Consider the following 19,253-nt stretch of genomic DNA (forward strand, 5'->3'; position numbering starts at 1 on the left):
GTGACATGTAAAACTAACTACCACAAGGCTTTATTTCTAAATACAGTCACATTATGAGGTGTATTGGGGGCTAAGACTTCAACATATGAATTCTGGAGACACACAATTCAGCTCATAAGAGCTCCTTTTTGTCTGTGGCTTATCTGGATGGTCACAATTTGATGATCAGGATACTGAAAAGAAGGATGATAGTTTTAATAGTTGTCAGGATTTGCTTTCATGGCATACAAAAATGAAAATAACATTGAACTACAATTCAAAGAGACCCAGACTTAAATATGTCATCTGACTGCACATAATATTAAGTGCTTTTCCACTGCAGAACAACTAGATCCCAAATGCAAATACTTTTTGGTGAATTGATGGATCCATAAGAGGAAACAAATAGGTAATAAGTTCAAGCTGTGCTATCCTGTCCCTCTCCCAAAACAAAAGAACAGAAAATGAACTCTGAAATGAAGCCAGAACTAGGAGTAGTGGGCGGGGTGGCCGTAAGGACAGATGTCCTCAGCAGGACTGTAATCCAGGTTCTGAGCCTTGTATCAGCAGAAGGAGGTAAAACTCAGCCCCTGACTCCTGCCTTACCCACAATCCTTGAGGGGAACTTGAAGAGATTCCAGGCCAGTGGTGCTCCCTAGTTTCTGGAGGACAAAGATGAAAATCCTTTCTGGAAGAAAATATACTCATTTTAAACCCCCCAAATTAATCACATTTAATATAGGCTGAATATGAATTCTAAATCCAAAGTCATCAGGTATATGAGAAGGCAAGCCACCTTGAGTGACAATCAGAAGAAATAATAAACAGATCAAATTTAGACGAACAGGGCTGTAGAAATGGAAATTAACTGATACTTATCTGTGTATGAACTCCAAAGGAATGAAACATAAATATGACCTAGCAATTACAGATAATACAATATGACCATATAGATTTTTTAAAAATAGCCAAATGGAATTTTTATAAGTGAAAAAATCTATTGCAGAAGTTCAGAAGTTCCCAAAATATGTCACTTTGGCATATGGATTATTTTGAGCTAAAGGAAAAAAAAAAGCTTCAAATAAAGTTTAATTTTTCCCCTGTATAAAGGAAACTTACACTTATGAATGAAATTTCCATTAATAAATGTGTATGTACCAGGAAGAGAGCTACTTCCAGAGTTAACTTTTTCCCATCTGAGGGACTCTTAACTGCATAAGAAGGCAACTTTAATTTACCATGTATTTCCTCTTCTCTCCTTCCCCTTTTTTGCCCCCCCCCACCTGCAGAAGCCTGAAACCCCTCCCCGTTTTCCTTAGCTCAGGATGGTATATAAAGTCTCAATCATCTGGCTGCCTCCTTGAGTCTCATGTTTTTTGAAATTCTGATGCATATAAGAATAATTAAAATGTTTTTTCCCTGTTAATCTGTTTTATGTCAATGCAATTCTTAAATTAGTCACAGAACCCAGGAGGGTAGAGGAAAAGTTTTTCCTCCATCACACTACTGAAATAAACATCTTAATATATGTCTTTAATTGTTGATTATACATAGCCAAAGAGAAAATTAATGACCTGGAATATATGGTTAAATATATTACTTAGACTATATCACAGAGAGCAAGGAGGTATGATAATGTATAGAAAATAGAATGGAGAAGATGAATCAAAGAGATATTGGCACAGAATTTTCTAAAACTGGAATGAAAACATAAATCCACACATAGATTCAGGAAGCATCAATAATATAAAGTAGATCAACAAGGTCAAAAGTTGATTGTAAGAAAGTCAAAAGTTGATTGTAATAAGAAAGAAGAAAAAATCAAGTGAAATAAATTGAGAACAAAAAAGAGAAACACAATAACAATATTGAGTCAGAAAAAGGAGACATAATTACAGATATAGGGGAGAACTAGGCTAGACAATTTTTATGACAGCCAACTTAAACTCTAAGATAAAATGGAAAAAAATTTTAGAAAAATGTAGATTACAAAATAATTTCAGGAGGAAATAAAATGTCTGGATAAATCTACTCTATCAAGAAACTTAATACTATTTTTAAAGTTTACCACAAAGAAAACACTGGAGAGTTTTACCAGCCAATTCTACCAAACCAATTCCAAATGTAATATAGTCATTCCAAATATATATAATATATAAACGTCCTAAGAGGCTAAAAGTAAAGTAAAATAAAATAAAATAAAATAAAATAAAATAAAATAAAAACATCCCTCAAAACAAACTATGGTAAGAGGGCAACTGTATCATTTTGAATGGGAAACAGAGAAGCATTTTCCCCATGTCACTAATTTTTTATATTTAAATATTTTTAACAACTTGATTGAGGTTTAGTTCACATAAAATGAATTGCACATACTGAAAGTGTGCAAGTTGATTAAGTTTTGACATATGGAACCACTACCACAGTAATAACTAACATATCTGTCATATTCAAAACTTTCCCTCTGTGCACGCAACATTGTCCTGCCCCTTCCCCCAGGCAACCACTGATTTGTTTTCTTTCACTTTAGATTAGTTTATATTTTCCAGAATTGTGTATAAATGAAATCATACACCATAGACTTTTTTGTGTCTGGCTTCTCTTACTCAACATAATTGTCTTTTTTTTCAAATTTATTTTTAATTTTAAAAAGTTTTTATTTATTTATTTATTTTGAGAGAGAGAGAGAGAGAGAGAGAGAGAGAGCGAGCAGGGGTGGGGCAGAGAGAGAGAGAGAGGGAGACAGAATCCCAAGCAGCTTCCAGGCTGTCAGCACAGAGGCCGATGAGGGGCTCAAACTCATGAACGGTAAGATTGTGACCTCAGCCGAAATCAAGAGTCCGATGCTTAAATGACTGAACCACCCAGGCAACCCGGCATAATTGTTTTGAGGCTCATTCATATTGTTGCATGGATCAATTAACAATTGATCCATTCTTTTTATAGGTGAGTAGTATTCCATTGTATGGATATGTCATAATGTGCTTATTCATTCATTTGTTGATGGACATTGGATTTTTTAATGTTTACGACTATATGAAATAAAACTCTTGTGAACCTTTGTGTGCAATTCTCTATATGGAGATATTCCTTTTTTTTCCTGTCTTGGGAAAATACCTATAAGGGCCTGCCAAAGGCTCTAAACAGCATCCCTTTCTGCCACTGATCCTTGAAACACCACTGACCTGATGGAGCATATGGCCCAACTGCCAGGGCACCTTCATGTCAGCCTGGACGTGTTACAGAGTATTTTCTTGTTCTGGACCCCACTCAAAACAGCTTTTTGGGTCACTTAGTATATGAGCCAGAATAACATGCCCAAATGAGGAATATGTTTCCTCTAAAATCCAGAGGGTCATTAGGCATTGTGTGTAGGAGATACAGGAGCACCTCAATATGTATGACAATGCTGGACTTCTAGAAATTTCACTGAACTGGAAAACATCTGAATTTTTGTTGTATTTATTTCCCACCCTATGACATGCAAATTTCTTACCAATAAGTCTAGAATAGTTGCCAATTTGAGCTTACTAGCATGTCAGTGTCATCAATGTAATGGTACAGCGTGAGATCTTGTGGAAGGGAAAGGCAATCAAGTTTCTGTGGATTGAATTATGACATAAGGCTGGAGCACTGATATACTCCTAAATTAAGACAGTGAAAGTATATTCTAGCTCAAGGCAAATTGATTCTGGTGGTCTTTATTAATAGGTATCAAGAAAAGAACGGATTTTCCAGATCAATAGCTACATACTAGGTATCAGGGATGTGTCAATTTGTTCAAGCACTGAAATCACATCTGGAACAGCAGGTGTAATTGGAATCATTACCTGATTAAGTTTATGATAATCCACTGTCAGTCTCCAGGATCCATCTGTTTTCCACACAGGCAAACTAGGGAGTTGAATCGGAGTATGATAGAATTACTGCCCCTGTGTCCTTCAAGTCCTTGATGCTGGCACCAATTTCTGAAATCCATCCGGGAGTATGCTATTGCTTTTGGGTTACTCTTTTCCCAGGTAGAAGCAGTTTTAGTGGCTTTCACTTGGCCTTTCCCACCATAGTAGCCTGTGGGGGATAAGTTTAGCAATCTCTTGGGCTTACACCAATGGGTTAACGAGGCATAAAGAAATACAAAGTCATAAAATGTTCACACCTGAGTTTGGGTAAACCAGATTGGCACTCCAAGAATAGGGGGGTGCAAAGACACCCTGAGAATAGGGAGGCATAAAGGTGCCAGGAATATGGAGGTGCAAAGGCACCCTCAAAATATAGAGGGGGTGCAGAGCCCCCAAAATGGAGAGGCAAAGGCCTCGAACTGAAACAGCACAAAGGTGGCCAATACATAGGAATAACAAGATTAGATATTCAGGGTGAAAGCACCCCAAATTTAGTACTATAGCAGAAGGCTGCTTTCATAGGAGAAGAGGGCCAGGTTAGGTAAATTGGTGAATTGGGCTATGGACATCTGCGCTGCAGGCAAAGCAGCCTGGAGCGGAGATGGCTAACAAAAGAAAAGGTGTCTTGTTAACCCTGAGGTTATTTCCCCTGTCTGTCTCATCCCTTAGGTTAGCAAAGATAAACAGGGATGGTGCCTCCTGTCTGCTGTTAACAACCATCTACCCATCTGCCCAGCACCAGGATTTTGTTTTACACTGACCCAAACCCCAAACACTGTATATCTCCAAAACCCCCTTTTCCCCCTCACATCCCCAAGTTAATGTTTACAGTTTCTTTGTCTCTTTGGGCACGCCCATCACGTTTGTAAGCCTTCTGATCTGAATAAATACGGGGCAAGGATCCTTATTCGGGGCTCTTGTCTTTTCCCTGGACATAAGCCATCTCTCATTTTAATCCTGCATCCACTCTTTTCCTGGCAAAAAGAGAACTTTAGACTTACAGTCTATGACAGTAGCCCTTCCTCTACAGGTTAGGGAAGATTTTGTGGGGATTCTGCCAGTTGCTCATTAAGTCTATTCCAATTATCCATTCTGAACTGTGAAAATAACCACAGGATGTGTTTGGTGACCCATTGTACCCCCTGCGGAATGGACTTGAATTAAAACCATATTGATAATCTGACCTGCATAAGCCCCTTAAGCTCCTGCTCTTACTAGTGGGCCACAGTGACATTTTGGGTCTTCTAAAGTTAGTGACAGTTCAGAGCCAATGTTTCAATAACCCCTCAAAAGTACAATTATTTTCCTTTTCTGTAATGTACAATCTCCCTGGTAAAACTTGATCAAGTCTTAACATTGATTGAAGGGGCAATACTTTTTGTTTTCGTGATTCAAATTAGACTTCTGTTCTCTTGACCTAAAACACTTTTGCTGATTTAGTAGATTGCCCATCTATTTCTCTTCCAGGGACAATGATCAAATAACCAATAGCATAGGTATCTGTGTCGGATTATTCTGATTACTGTCTTGATCATGCTGTCCATTTGTAACCACACCCACCTTGTATTTGATGATTAAGTGCCTCCACTGGACCCCCAGCTACCTTTGGATCCAATTATATCCATTCTTTTAAGTATCCTAGTTTGGAGCAGCAGATCCCATTGGAATTTCTAGCCTAAGGAGAAAAGCGACCACAGTTAAGAATGTTAGGGCTCACCTCACAGTTTATTTCACAGAGTTGTGGTGAAAGGCAAGTCACTTGGACACAGAAGTAAAGCAGTTCTTACCTGATAAAATCCCTGTAACATTCAAATCTTCCTAAGCTTTGGGATATGTTACCCTATGGTATACCAAGGCAGTTCTGGCATGTCAATTTCAGTTAGTGTTGGCCAATTTTTGGTCCATGTTTCAGCTAACAAACCAGACAAACTATTAGATCTCTTTCTAACCCCTGGAGCTATAACATTGAAATGAGAATCTCTGCTTAGTGGACCATGCCAATGAACTTGATCTGATCCAATTTTATGTTCCTTCTACCATTTTCTCACACCACTAATATCTATTACCACACATATTCCCCAGATTTATCCCTGTATGAATTGGAAAAATCACACAGTGTTTTAGAGTGTATGCATTTCCTAATGGGTCACATTTTGTATCTCATCCTTGAGGATCTGCTGGGACTTGAATCTTGCTATGGGTCTAGAAGCAATTAGAGGTCATGTGAGGGTAGATCCTGAGAACAATAAGTAGTGTCTTGCAAGTCAACTACCTCAGGAAAGGCTATTACAGTTCTCTCAGGCAAAGTGGGGTCATCTCTTCGGACAGGGATAGCAAAGCAGTCTGCTGGCAAAGAAGATTCGGGGTTCAATAACTCCAGCTTCATCAGGATCTGCCCACATCTTCTCATTCTAGTTTTCAGGATCCTATTCCTTCCTAGACAATGTCCTTAGTTTAGCAAAATATACCTTATGAAATTGAGAATTCAATTTGTTTTGTAATTCAGCTACTTGGGGGATGAGACTCCGAGTTTGTTTTTCAGAAGTCTCAGTTCTGCTGCTATAGGACATAAGACTTTCTTTGTAGCATGGCATAGACACTTTCTGTTGATTTATGCTGAGCTTGAGCTAGGAACTTGAAGCCTTGAGCTCAACTGCTTATTTTCCTACTTTCTCCAGTGCACTTAGGAGCAACCAGTCTATCTCATTATACTTATTAGTCTAAATAAACTAGGTATCAAACAGATGGTCACCCAGAGCCTTGTCTTTTGTAAGTATTTGGTGAGGAGTATCCAGTAAGGATATTTTATATATCTTTATGGTCGCATCATGCCATAGACTATCACTGTCTTTACCACTGGAAATAAAGTCATTATTACCTTTAAATTTAGTAAGATTAGAGAACCAACTCCAGAAACCCACAAACCAATTCAGAAACTTATCCTTAATATTCTGTTTATCTATCTATATCTTATATATAGATGGAATTTGAATAATAATATACATTTTTATAAATAATGTATATTTTTGAATGTATTAAGTAAATAATAAATATATATTTATATTCATAAATTATCTATATAAATATCAGGAGATTTGTTTTAAGGAATTGCCTCATGCAATCATAGGGGCTGGCCTGTCTAAAATCTGTAGGGTAGGCTCAGGCAGGAATTAATACTGCAGTCTTGAGGCAGAATTTGTTATCTGGAAAATCTGTTTTTACTCTGAAGGCTTTTCAACTGAGTGGATGAGGCCCCTGCCCCCACTGCCTTATCAAGGGCAATCTCCTTTACTTAAAGTCAATTGATTGTAGATGTTCACCACACTTACAAAATACCTTCACAGTAACACCTAGATTAGTGTTTGATTAAATAACTGGGTACTGTAGCCTAGCCAAGTTGATGCATAAAACTAACATTGACATCATCAAATACATTTTCTATATTTACTAAGAGAATCATATAGTCTGTTAATATTAGTTTCATTAACTAATGTTCTCATGCTAATCCAAACATGAATTTTTGGAACATACCCCATTTGGTCATTATGTATTATTTTTAAAAAACATATGATTAGAGGGGCACCTGGATGGCTCAGCCGGTTAAGCGTTGGACTTCAGCTCCGTTCATGATCTCGCATTTTGTGGGTTTGAGTACCATGTTGGGCTCTATGCTGACAGCTTGGAGCCTGGAGCCTGCTTTGGATTCTGTGTCTCCCTGTCTCTCTGCCCCTCCTGGCCCATACTCTCCCTCTCTGTCTCTCTCTGTCTCTCAAAATAAATAAAATATTAAAAAACATTTTAAAAAACTGTTATTAGATTTGATTGAATAAAATTTTGTTGAGCGTTTTTGCATCAATATTTATGAGAGATATACATACACACACACATATATGTGTGTATATGTATGTAGAGAGAAAGAGAAGGAAAGAAAGATGTTCTTTTTTTTTTTCCCTATAATGTCTTAGGTTTGGGTATCAGAGAAATGGTGATCTTATAGAATGAATTGGAAAGAAGTCCCTCATTTTCCACGTTCTGCCATTATTCTTTTTAATGCCCTGCCACAAATTTGGCTAACAAGATCCCTTTCAAGCTGTGTTCCAGGTTTCTTCTGATCAGTGTTAGAATAATATGTAGTTTTTATGCATTTACTTCTAACAATGTGTTGTGTTTAAAGTGGGTTTCTTGTAGGTAGCTTTTAGTTAGTTATTGCTTTTTTTTTTTTAACCATGTGGGTGTTTAGACCACCTCTATTTAATATGACTATTTATATGGTTGAATTTTAATCTATCATCTTGCTGTTTGTTTTTCATTTGGGCCATCCTATTCTTTGTTTTCTTTTAGCTGTTTTTTTCCTTTCTTTTGGATTAATGGAACATTTTAATGATACCATGTTTTCTTCTTTGTTGCCTCATCTGCAATGATCTTTTTGTGTTTCATTTAAGGTTTATGGTACACATCTGTAATGTAGTACAGTCTAGCTTCAGGTAATATTATACCACTTTATAATGTATAGAATTGTTGAATAACTATATTGTACACCCGAAACTAATATAACATTGTATATTAATTATACTGAAATTAAAATAAAAAAATATTTGGGGCACCTGGGTGGCTCAGTTGGTTAAGCGTCTGACTTTGGCTCAGGTCATGATCTCGCGGTTTGTGGGTTCAAGCCCCACATCGGGCTCTGCGCTGACAGCTCAGAGCCTGGAGCCTGCTTTGGATTCTGTGTCTCCCTCTCTCTCTGCCCCTCCCCTGCTCATGCTCTGTCTCTCTCTGTCTCTCAATAATAAATAAATATGTTTAAAAAAATAAAATAAAATAAAAAATATTTAAAATTATACCACTTTATATATAGTTTAAGAATATTACAAAAACATACTTTTATTTTTCTATTTCTGATCATTGTGATATTGTCATACATTTAATTTCAGCATATTTTGTAAACCCTGACATACATTTCAGTATTTTTGCTTTTGCTTTAAAGAGTGAACTGTCTTTTTATCTATATATATAATTTATTGTCGAATTGGTTTCCAAACAACACCCAGTGCTCATCCCAACAGGTGCCCTCCTCAATGCCCATCACCCGCTTTCCCCTCTCCTCATCCCCCATCAACCCTCAGTTTGTTCTCAGTATTTAAGAGTCTCATGGTTTGCCTCCTTCCCTCTCTGTAACTTTTTCTTTTTTCCCCTTCCCCTCCCCCTGGTCTTCTGTTGAGTTTCTCAGGATCCACATATGAGTGAAAACATGATATCTGTCTTTCTCTGTATGACTTATTTCACTTAGTATAACACTCTCCAGTTCCATCCACGTTGCTACAAAAGGCCAGATTTCATTCTTTCTCATTGCCAAATAGTATTCCATTGTATATATAAACCACAACTTCTTTATCCATTTGTCAGTTGATGGGCATTTAAGCTCTTTCCATAATTTGGCTATTGTTGAAAGCGCTGCTATAAACATTGGGGTACAAGTGCCCCTATGCATCAGCACTCCTGTATCCCTTGGGTAAATTCCTAGCAGTGCTATTGCTGGGTCCTAGGGTAGATCTATTTTTAATTTTTTGAGGAACTTCCACACTGTTTTCCAGAGCGGCTGCACCAGTTTGCGTTCCCACCAACAGTGCAAGAGGGTTCCTATTTCTCCACATCCTCTCCAGCATCTATAGTCTGATTTGTTCATTTTAGCCAAAGAGTAAACTGTCTTTTAAAGAGATGTAAGTAATAAAAATGTATTTTGTATTTACGCATGTAGTTACCAGACCTGATGCTCTTCTTTCTTTGTGCATTCATATTTCTTTCTGGTATCATTTTTATTCTGCCCAAAGGAGTTCCTTAACGTGTGTGTGTGTGTGTGTGTGTGTGTGTGTGTGTGTCTGTGTGTTTGTGTGTCTGTGTGTGTGGCAACATTCTGCAGGTAATAAAAGTTTTAAAAGTTTTTTATGCTTGAAAAAGTCTTTATTTCACTTTTGCAGGATATATTTTCTGGGTATTGAATTCAAGGTTGTTTGACAGTTTTTTTCCTTTTCCAATACTTTAAAAATATTGCTTCACTTTCTTTTGACTTTCATTGTTTCTGATGAGAAATTGCTCTCATCCTCATCTTGTTGCTCCGTATGAAATATGCCTTTTATCTCTTGCTGCTTTGAAATTTTTTCTTAAGTTCTGGTTTTAAGTAATTTAATTATGATGTGTCTTTTTGGAGCTTCTTTGATGTTTCTTGTGCTTGGGTTGATTGAGGTGCCTAGACTTGTGTATTTACTAAATTTTTATCAGTTTTGGAAAAATTTTGGCTATTTTTTTTCAAATTTTCAATATTTCTGCTTTCAATATTTTCAATATTCAATTGAAATTTGAAATTTCAATTTGAAATTTCAAAATTTCAATTTTCAATATTTTTCCTTTCTTCAGGCTAAAAAATACATGTTAGGCATCTTGAAATCACCAGACAGTTCATTGATGCTCTGCTTATTTTGAAAATCTTTTTCCTTTCCATGTTTTTTGTTCTATAGTTTCTTCAAATTCACTAATATTTTCTTTTGCAATGTCGAATATATTGTTAATCCTACCCATTGTATTTTCTACTTCAGACATTGTAGTTATCATCTCTTGAAGTTCCATTTTGGAATTTAAAAAAAAACTTTTCACCATCTCTGACATGTTCAATATTTTTCTAGTTTCTGGAACATATAGAATATAGTTATGATAATGTCCTCATCTACTAATCTTATTGTCTACATAATTTATGGGTTGGTTTTTATTGAGATTCATTTTTCCTCATTATATTTAGTATATTTTCCTACTTCTTTGCATGCCTGGTAATTTCAATTTAAAAAATTTTTTTATTAAACTATAGCTGACAATACAATGTTACATTAGCTTCAGGTATGTGTACAACATGAAATGCTCACCATAGTAAGTGCAGTTACCACCTGTCATCATACACAATTATTATAATATTATTGACTATATGCTATACTATGCTATGCTATACTGTACTGTACCTATGCTGTACTTTTTATCCTCTTATTTTATTTTACTTTTTAATTTTTAAAAATTTACATCCAAGTTAGTTAGCATATAGTGCAAAAATAATTTCAGGAGTAGAATCCAGTGATTCATCTCCTATATATAACACCCAGTGCTCATCCCAACAAGTGTCCTCCTTAATGCTCCTCACCCTTTAGCCCATCTCCCCACTCACAACCTCTCCAACAACCCTCAGTTTGTTCTCTGTATTTAAGAGTCTCTTATGTTTTGGGGTGCCTGGGTGACTCAGTCAGTTAAGCATCTGATTTTGGTTCAGGACGTTATCTCATGGTCCGTGAGTTTGAGCCCCATGTCGGGCTCTGTGCAGACAGTTCACAGCCTAGAGCCTGCTTCAGATTCTGTGTGTCTGTCTCACTCTGCCTCTCCCCTGCTCTTGCTCTCTCATTCCCTCAAAAATAAACATTAAAAAAAAGAGTCTTTTATGTTTTGTCCTCCTCCCTGTTTTTATATTATTTTATGTTCACCTGTTTTGCATCTTAAATTCCACATATGAGTGAAGTCATATATTTGTCTTTCTCTGGCTAATTTCACTTAACATAATACACTCTAGTTGCAAATGGCAACATTTCATTCTTTTTGATTGCCTAGTAATATTCCATATATGCATATGTGTGTGTGTGTGTGTGTGTGTGTGTGTATATATATACACATATATATGTACATATATATGTATATGTATATATACCGCATCTTCTTTATCCATTCATCAGTTGGTGGACATTTGGGCCCTTTCCATACTTTGGCTATTGTTGATAGTGCAGCTATAAACATTGTGGTGCAAGTGCTCCTGCAAAACAGCACACCTGTATCATTTGGATAAATACCTAGTAGTGCAATTGCTGGGTTGTAGGGTGCTTCTATTTTTAATTTTTTGAGAAACCTCCATATTGTTTTCCAGAGTGCCTGTGCCATTTTGCATTCCCACCAACAGTGCAAAAGGGTTCCTCTTTCTCTGCATCCTCACCAACAACTGTTATTGCCTGAGTTGTTAATTTTAGCCATTCTCACAAGTGTGAGGTGGTGTTTCATTGTGGTTTTGATTTGTATTTCTCGGATGATGTGTGATGTTGAACATATTTTCCATGTGTCTGTTAGCTGTCTGGATATCTTCTTCAGAAAAGTGTCTATTCATGTCTTTTGCCCATTTTTTTCACTGGATTATTTGTTTTTTGGATGTTGAGTTTGATAAGTTCTTTATAGATTTTGGATACTAACCCTTGATCCATTAAGTCATTTGCAAATATCTTCTCCTATTCCATTGGTTGCCTTTTAGTTTTGCTGATTGTTTCCTTTGCTTTACAGAAGATTTTTATCTTGATGAGGTCTCAATAGTTCATTTTTGCTGTTGTTTTCCTTGTTGAGTAAGAACTTGCTGCAGCCAAGGTCAAAGAGGTTTTTGCTTGCTTTCTTCTCTAGGATTTTGATGGCTTCCTGTCTTACGTTTAGGTCTTTCATCCACTTTGAGTTTATTTTTGTGTATGGTATAAGAGTGGTCCAGGTTAATTCTGTATGCCACTGTCCAGTTTTCCCAACATGATTTGCTGAAGTCACCATTTGACTGCTTTTTTTCCCATTGGGTATTCTTTCCTGCTTTGTCAAAGATTAGGCGGCCATATGTTTGTGGGTTCATTTCTGGGTTCTCTATTTTGTTCCATTGATCTATGTGTCTGTGTTTGTGCCAGTACCATACTGTCTTGATGATTACAGCTTTGTAATACATCGTGAAGTCTGGAATTGTGATGCCTCCAGTTGTTTTTTTTTTTTTTTTTTTCCAAGATTGCTTTGGCTATTCAGGGTCTTTTCTGGTCCCATACAATTTTAGGATTGTTTGTTTCAGCTCTGTGAAGAATTCTGGTGTTATTTTGATAGGGATTGCATTGAATATGTAGATTGATTTGGTTAGTATTGACATTTTAACACTATTTGTTCTTCCAATTCATGAACATGGAATATTTTCCCATTTTTTTGTGTCTTCTTCAATTTCTTTCATAAGCTTTCCATAGTTTTCAGTGTATAGATTTTTTACCTCTTTGATTAGGTTTATTCCTAGATATTTTATGGGCTTTGGTGCAATTGTAAATGGGATTAGTTCCTTGATTTCTCTTTCTCTGCATTATTTGTCTATAGAAATACAACCAAATTCTGTGCTTTGATTTTATATCCTGCAACTTTGCTGAATTCATGGACCAGTTCTAGCAGTTTTTTGGTGGAATCTTTTGAGTTGTCCACATAGAGTATCACATTCTCTGTGAAGAGGGAAAGTTTGATTTTTCCTTGCTGATCTGGATGTCTTTTATTTCTTTGTGTTGTTTGATTGCTGAGGCTAGGACTTCCAACGCTATGTTAAATAACAGTGGTGAGAGTGGGCATCCTTGTTGTTTTCCTGATCTTAAGGGGAAAGCTTTCAGCTTTTCCCCATTGAGGATGATATTAGCAGTGGGTCTTTCATGTATGGCTTTTATGATCTTATGTTATGATCCATATATCCCTACTTTCTTGAGGTTTTTTTTTTTTTATCAAGAAAGGATGTTGTATGTTGTCAAGTGCTTTCTCCTCATCTATTGAGAGGATCATGTGTTTCTTATTCTTTCTTTTATTAATGTGATGTATCACATTGATTTATTCGCAGATATTGAACCAGCTTTGCACCCCAGGTATATATCTCACTTGATAGTGGTGAATAATTCTTTTAATGTATGTTAGATGTGGTTGGCTAGTATCTCGTTGAGGAGTTTTGCATTCATGTTCATCAAGGAAATTGGTCTGTAGTTCTTTTTAGGGGGATCTTTTTCTGGTTTTGAAATTAAGGTAATGTTGGCCTCGTAGAATGAGATTGGAAATTTTCCTTCCATTTCTATTTTTTGGAACAGCTTCAAAAGTGTTAACGCTTCTTTAAATGTTTGATAGAATTCTCCTGGAAAGCCATCCCTCCATAGACTTCTTGTTTTTTGGGAGATCTTTGGTTATTAATTTAATTTCTTTACTGGTTATGGGTCTGTTCAAATTCTCTATTTCTTCCTGTTTCAGTTTTGGTAGTTTATATGTTTCTAGGAATTTGTCCATTTCTTCCAGATTGCCCAATTTATTGGCATATAATTGTTCGTAATATTCTCTTATTATTTGTATTTCTTCAGTGTTGGTTGTGATCTCTCCTCTTTCATTCTTGATTTTATTTATTTGGTTCCTTTCCTTTTCTTTTTGATAAATCTGGCTAGGAGTTTATCAATTTTGTTAATTCTTTCAAAGAACAAGCTCCTGGTTTCATTCATCCGTTCTACTGGTTTTGTTTGTTTGTTTGTTTTTTTATTTCAATAGCATTGATTTCTGCTCTAATATTTATCATTTCCTGTCTTCTGCTGGTTTGGGGCTTTATCTACTGTTCCTTTTCTAGCTTTTTAAGGTGTAAGGTTAGGTTGTGTATCTGAGACCTTTCCTCTTTCTTTAGGAAGGCCCAGATTGTTATATATGTCCCTCTTATGACCACCTTTGCTATATCCCAAAGGCTTTGGGCTGTTGTGTTATTTTCATTGGCTTCCATATACTTTTTAATTTATCCTTTAATTTCTTGGTTAACCCATTCATTCTTTAGTAGGATATTCTTTAATCTCTAAGTATTCGTGGTCTTTCCAAATTTTTTATTGTGGTTGACTTTGAGTTTCAACAGTGTTGTGGTCTGATCTTGATCTTTTTGTACTTGTTGGTATGAACTTGATCTTTTTGTACTTGTTGAGGGCTGATTTGTGTCCCAGTGTGTGTGATCCATTCTGGAGAATGTTTCATGTGCACTCGAGAAGAATATGTATTCTGCTGCTTTAGGATGAAATGTTCTGAATATATCTATTAAGTCCTTCTAGTCCACTGTGTCATTCAAAGCCATTGTTTCCTTGTTCATTTTCTCTTTAGATGATCTGTCGATTGCTGTAGGTGGGGTGTTAAAGTCCCTTACTATTATGGTATTATTATCAATGAATTTCTTTATGTTTATGATTGATTTATATATTTGGGTACTTCATATTGGGGGCATAAATGTTTATAATTGTTAGGTCTTCTTGGTGGATAAACCTCTTAATTATGAAATAATGCCCTTATTCATCTCTTGTTACAGTCTTTTTTTAAAATTTAGTTTTTCTGTTATAAATATGGCTACTCCAGCTTACTTTTGGTGACCATTAGCATGATAGATGGTTCTCCATCCCCTTACTTTCAATCTGAAGCCATCTTTAGTTATAAAATGGGTCTTGTTTTCTTATCCATTATGGATGGATCTTGTTTTCTTATCTATTATGATGCCCTCTGTCTTGATTGGAGCGTTTAACCCATTAACATTTAGAGTGAGTACTGAAGGATATGAATTTATTGGCATTGTGTTGCCTGTAGAGTTGGAGTTTCTGATCTTTGGTCCTTTCTAGTATTTGTGGCTTTTGGTCTTTTTGTTTTGTTTCATCTTTTCTCCCCTCAGAGAGTACCCCTTACATTTTTTTGCAGGGCTGTTTTAGTGGTCATGAACTCCTTTAGTTTTGTTTGTCTGGGAAACATCTCTCCTTCTACTTTGAATGACAGTGCTTCTGGATAAAGAATTTTTGGCTGCATATTTTTCTGATTCAGCACATTGAATATATCCTGCCACTCCTTTCTTGCCTGAGAAGTTTCTGTGGATAGTTCTGCTGTGAACCTGATCTGTATTCACATATAGATTAAGGATTTTTTTCCCTTGCTTCTTTCATAATTCTTTTCTTGTTTGTGTATTTTGTGAATTTGAGTATTATATGCTTTTTGATGGTTGTTTTTTGTTCAGCCTAATGGGAATTCTCTGTGCTTCTTGGATTTTGATGTCTGTGTCTTTCCCCAGGTTAAGAAAGTTTTCCTGCTGGGGAAAAAAGTTTGCTGTTCTGCTTCATCCATCCTTGCCAACAAGGCATCTATTAGATATTACATCTTGTTTATAGCATTTTTAATATTGTCCTGACTAGATTTTACTTCCTTTTATCTCCGCAAAAAGGGATTCTATGTTTTTTTCAGCCCAGCTAGTATTCTTATTATCATGATTCTAAATTCTAGTTCAGAAATCTTGCTTATATCTGTGTCAGTTAAGCCCCTCGTTGTCGTCTCTTCCTATTCTTTCTTTTGGGGTGAATTCCTTCATTTTTTCCTATTGAAGGAAGGAAAATAATTAATAAAATTAAATTAAAAATAAAAATTAAAAAATTAAAAAATTAAAAAATAACACAAAATATCATAGGAAGCTAGATCCTAGGTGTGTTTTGGTCTGGTAGCTGAGAGAAGCTTGATAGAATAGAGAAAAAGGAAAGAAAAGAAAAAAAGAAAAAAAAGAAAGAAAAGGTTTAAAAATTTAAAAAAATGTATACAATAAAATAGAATAAAATGAAATGAAGAAAATGAAATAGAATTAAAAAGTTTACAAAAAATAAATAATAGTAAAAACAATTTAAAAATTTGTAAAAAAGAAACATAAAAATAATTTTTTCTCTTTTTGTATCCAAGAAAAAGAAAGGAGAAAGAAAAGAAAACCAACTTAAAGTAAGGCAAAAAAAAAAAAACAAAAACAAAAAACCAAAAAAACACACAAATAGATGAACCACCAAACAGAATGAAACCTGAATGAAGTTACATCCAATTTCCCCTAGAACTCAAACTATGAAGCACTTTATAGTCCATACACTAAGCCAATGGAGAGACTTGTGCTGGTCCTCTAAGGCATGTGCTTGGAGGGCACAGTTGGGCAGGGTTGGTGTAATGGTTCCATTCTCCACTAGTTGGCGCTGCTTAGCTTACTGGGGTGGATGGATGTGGCCGTGTGTGCGCACGCACACGCGCACACACACACACACACACACACACACACACATGCACGGGAGAAGTGAAAATGGTGTCACCCAGCTTCCTAGTCTCTGGCATAGGAACTCTGTGCTCTCACCAACCAGCAATCAAGCACCCCTCCTTTGTCTCAGGCTTCTGTTCACTCCCTACTTCTACACTGTCTGTGTCCACGCCTGCCAGGTGGCATCTCCCCCCAAAATTTTATCTCAGATGGGGCTAAGTTTCCAAACCCTTCACTTCTGAGAACACCACCGTCACTCCTTTTTTTTTTTTTTTTTTTTTCCCAGACTTCAGTTTCAGAAGGTGGTTAATCCTTTGCAGTTTATGTCAGAAAATGACATGGATATACATAAGGCTCTTTGCTTATTTTAATTTTCCACATTTTTCTTTTGATCCCTACTCTTACTTCTTTCCCCCACTATAGGTAACCATTGTAACAAGCTAATTTGTATATTTTTGTTGGAATCTGGCATATATGTATTGTTAGATTTTAAAGTACATTTACATTTATATAAATTGTATTAAGGTATAAATTGCTTTTTTTGTACTTAGCACTGTCATTAAGATGCATCCATATTCCCACTTATCTAATCTACTGCTGCTCTCTGTTTGCTACATAGTAAACCTTATATACATCTACCACATTTATGTATTTATTCTCCCAGAGATTAACACTTAGATTTACTTCTACATCCTGTCACCAAATAATGCTATGATGAATATCTTTGTACATTTTCCCTTGTATACTTGAGTTTTCCCTTTATGGCATCTAGGTTTTCATGCATTTCTTCCCCCTCCCCCACTCCGCTACTCCCCAGCAAAACTCTTCCCTTATAACCCAAAGCCCCATTCTGTTAATGCAGCTGGTTCAAAATTCAGGTTATCTGTATGATGCTTATTTCTCTCCTCTTATCTTCTTGTAGTTTACTTATGAAAAAATAAAGGGCAAAGTAACTTCATCCCAATACTTCACACTCAATATAAAATAATGAATTAATGTGACTGATTATCTCCAGGATTTCATTCTCTCTTTCCTCCTTCAGTAGTAGAGTTTTACAATGGGGACATGACCAGTTAGCTACACACCATGTTTCTAAACTCCCCTGAAGCTAGGTGCAGACATGTGACAAAATTTGGGTCAATGAAATATATGTAAAAGTAATGTGTGTACCTTCTGTGATACCTCCTTAAAGACGGCATACTCACTACTCACTGTGGACTTATAGCTAGTAAGGAATTCATAACAACTTGGACACAGAAAAAGAAGCTATAGTCATGTATTAAGGATAAGAGCTCTACTCTGCCAGCCTATGACTTTGGGTTGTTTCTTAGAGTCTAATTTATTTGGAATATTAGCTCAGAACAAAATAAATTTCTATTTTGGTATTTATTTGGAATATTATCTCAGAAAAAAATAAATTTCTATTTTGGTATCTTTTTCTATAACAGCTTAGCCTACATCTTTACTAATCCAAATAAGAAAAATACAATTAGAATGAAAACTCCTACTTGGAAAGCAAAGAGTGAGAAACAGCAAAGGTCATCAAATCTTGCTGGGCATGAATTATGAACCTCCCTGCCCTGGCAGTAGAGCAGATTCCTTGCTTAGCACAGCTGCCTGCCCTTGCTCCTGCCCTCTGGAAGTAAGTCCATTGTGCATTTTTCTTTGCCTTTTCCCACTAGGTTTTTTCCCTTTTCCATGGCTCTCTATACATCTATCTAGAATAAGTATTAGAAAATATGGCTTTTTTGGAACTGCACGTCTTCACAGCCCAATTCCTGTTAGTGCAAGTTTGGGGCCCAAGTGTGGCTTTAAGAATTGAATGACTTTATACTTCTAAAGGCAAGAGTTTTGTCTTTCGCATTAATATAATGCCCCACAAACTAAATAGCTTTTAATCTTTGAGTTTCTAGTCAATTTCATGTAAAAGTAAACACATCCAATGATCTCTTCAGATTGTAGTTTTTACATCTGTCAAATCTCTTTTAGGTATTAACTTTTGTGCTCAGCTCATAACTCAGTCAATTTAGTCGTAGCTGTATTGAGGCCATTTGCCATGACAGTCTGGTGTGAGAAGCACCAGTCTTAATCTGATTTTTGCCACTAGATTATCTCTCATTCTTTAGTTGATGAGAACAGGTAATGGAAGATTCTTGAGAAAGTCTCCGAGTATCAGTATCCTGCCTGCTGTCTGGGGGTAGAGAATCAGTTAACTTTTCTAAAACAGCCAAACTCAAAATCCTAGTCTCAGTCAATTAGATTATACTTGGTCCTTATGGTTATGATGTGGAAGTTTCATATATTTCTGCTCACAACTGACTGCCCTGAACTTGGTCAATTGCTCACACCTAGCTGCAAGGTAGCAATAATCCCACCTGAAATTCACAGTGTTCTATTACTAAAAAGAAAGAATATGTGTGTGTGTGTGTGTGTGTGTGTGTGTGTATACATATATATATATATATATATATATATATATATAG

Source organism: Panthera leo, chromosome D1, assembly GCF_018350215.1.
Source record: "Panthera leo isolate Ple1 chromosome D1, P.leo_Ple1_pat1.1, whole genome shotgun sequence".
In the NCBI taxonomy this organism is placed as follows: domain Eukaryota; kingdom Metazoa; phylum Chordata; class Mammalia; order Carnivora; family Felidae; genus Panthera; species Panthera leo.